The 1987-nt window shown below is 47.3% G+C and overlaps 1 non-coding gene across 1 annotated transcript; it reads left to right on the top strand.

Annotated features, from left to right (window-relative positions):
- Window positions 1-1536: 1536 nt before the first annotated feature.
- On the top strand, window positions 1537-1622 carry LOC123461278. The gene has a single exon (XR_006637565.1). It is a non-coding gene; the product is annotated as a small nucleolar RNA SNORD55/SNORD39 (small nucleolar RNA).
- Window positions 1623-1987: the final 365 nt, after the last annotated feature.

The following is a 1987-nucleotide window of genomic DNA, read 5'->3' on the forward strand; positions in this document are numbered from 1 at the left end:
TTAATGAAAATAAAAATATATTTGCCAGCTTTTACTTATTTATTTAACAGAGAAAGAGGAAGAGAGCAAGAGATAGGGAGAGAGAATGGGCACACCAGGGCCTCCAGCCACTGCAAATGAACTCCAGATGTATGCGCCCCCTTGTGCATCTAGCTAACATGGATCCTGGGGAATCAAATCTGGGTCCTTTGGCTTTGTAGGCAAACGCCTTAACCACTAAGCCATGCCTCCAGCCCACATTTTCATTTATTTATTTTTAACCAGCTTTTAAATGGCAGATTTTTATAGTTTTTTGTCTAATTGCCATTTCAAAACTTTCTAGAGCAAATGCATTATTCTTCTAAGTGTGAAATCAAAGCACCTGTAAAACCCAGAAACAAAAAAAAAACCTTAGATATGAAAATAAAAATAATTCTGAATCTAAGAGTAAATAGCTCTTACAACAGGTCTGATTTCATGTAAGAGATAACTGGATCAATATGTAAATCATATTGTACTCATATATGTAGTCAATCACTACATTTGACTGTTGAATTTAGCAATATAAAACAAAAAATTCTAGCTGTGAGTGGAGAATAGGGTGAAAAGATGGCCACTTGACAGCAAAGCACCAGTGAACTCATCCTTATTTCTCACTGGACTCCTGCTTGCTCTGTGCAAGCTCAGAGGATTATGTGAGGAACAATAGAGAGGCTGGCTGAGGTCACTGAGGGCCCTAAGTCACTGCCTGTCCCTGTGTCCCTGGACTGAGTATCTCATCCTCTTTCCGTGATTCTGTCTGTACCACCTAGGTGGCCTCCACAGTGGGACCAGTTCTGAAGTCAGAGTCTCAGCCTCCTTGACCTGAGTCTCCAGTGCTGTACACTCCCTAGGGGCCCCTGCCGGACATCTGCTGGACATCTGCTGGACATCTGGCTGTAGAACAGATAAAGACAACAAGGAGCAGGCTGTGCAGAGCTGTCTCAGAGAGTGGAGGTCCTTGAGGCAATCATGATGAATTGTAAGGCAAGAGACTTCCGGGGCAGCTTTGGAGAGGAAAGTGCTGTTATGGAAAATGCATGTGGATCCAGGGACTGCAATAAAAGATGGATCTGGGGCAGTAGCAGCAGCATGCAGTAGTGGTGGATCTGAGAAAGTGTCAGTGATGACTAAGGTGTGCACCCTGTGGGCAGCTGCTGCAGAAGGAATTCCCTGGGAAACCATCTCTGACCGAGTCTGGTGTGCTAAAGGGTGATGGACACTTCTTCTGTGACCAACCTGCCAAGGGAAGGGAAAGGCCGAAGCAGCCTAGGGCGGACACAGGAGATGAGCTGCCGAGCAGCTTCAGCTAAGGCTCCGGGGCCGGGCGTGGTGGCGCACGCCTTTAATCCCAGCACTCAGGAGGCAGAAGTAAGAGGATTGCAGTGAGTTCGAGGCCACCTTGAGACTACCTAGTGAATTTCAGGTCAGCCTTGGCTAGAGTGAGAAACTCCCTCAAAAAAAAAAAAAAAAAAAAAAGACTCCAGAGGATCCTCTACAAGCTACAAAAGTGAGATGAGTGCATGATGACATCTTGGTAATGCTGCAGATTCCTGACTACGCAGTGGGGAGGCCAGCAGGGGGAAAAACAGCGAGATGACATTTGGGGATGGGCTGGGGCTTGGTGCTGCCACTGTAGTTGGTCATGGGATGTGGACCTCCTTCGGAAGAGAGGAAAGACAGCTTTAGGTAAAGTGTCTGTCTGCAGCCAAAAAACTACAGGAAGGAGATTGACAGCTGAGGCCTTCCCCTCGTGCTTCTTGCAGTCAGGGGCATAAACCATGTACCATGAGCCCTGGGGCCCACCGGTGTCTACCATGTCAGCGAAATATGGTGAGCCTCATCGGAATGCTAGGTGTAGAGAGGGCTTGAGAAAGAAGCTGAGTCCCATCTTGAACATGCCGAGTTGGAGGTGTTCGGGACATGTATGTTGGGTGTGAGTGGATTTCAAGCCCAGCCACAGCTTGTT

This window comes from Jaculus jaculus, chromosome 5 (genome assembly GCF_020740685.1).
Source record: "Jaculus jaculus isolate mJacJac1 chromosome 5, mJacJac1.mat.Y.cur, whole genome shotgun sequence".
Taxonomy (NCBI): domain Eukaryota; kingdom Metazoa; phylum Chordata; class Mammalia; order Rodentia; family Dipodidae; genus Jaculus; species Jaculus jaculus.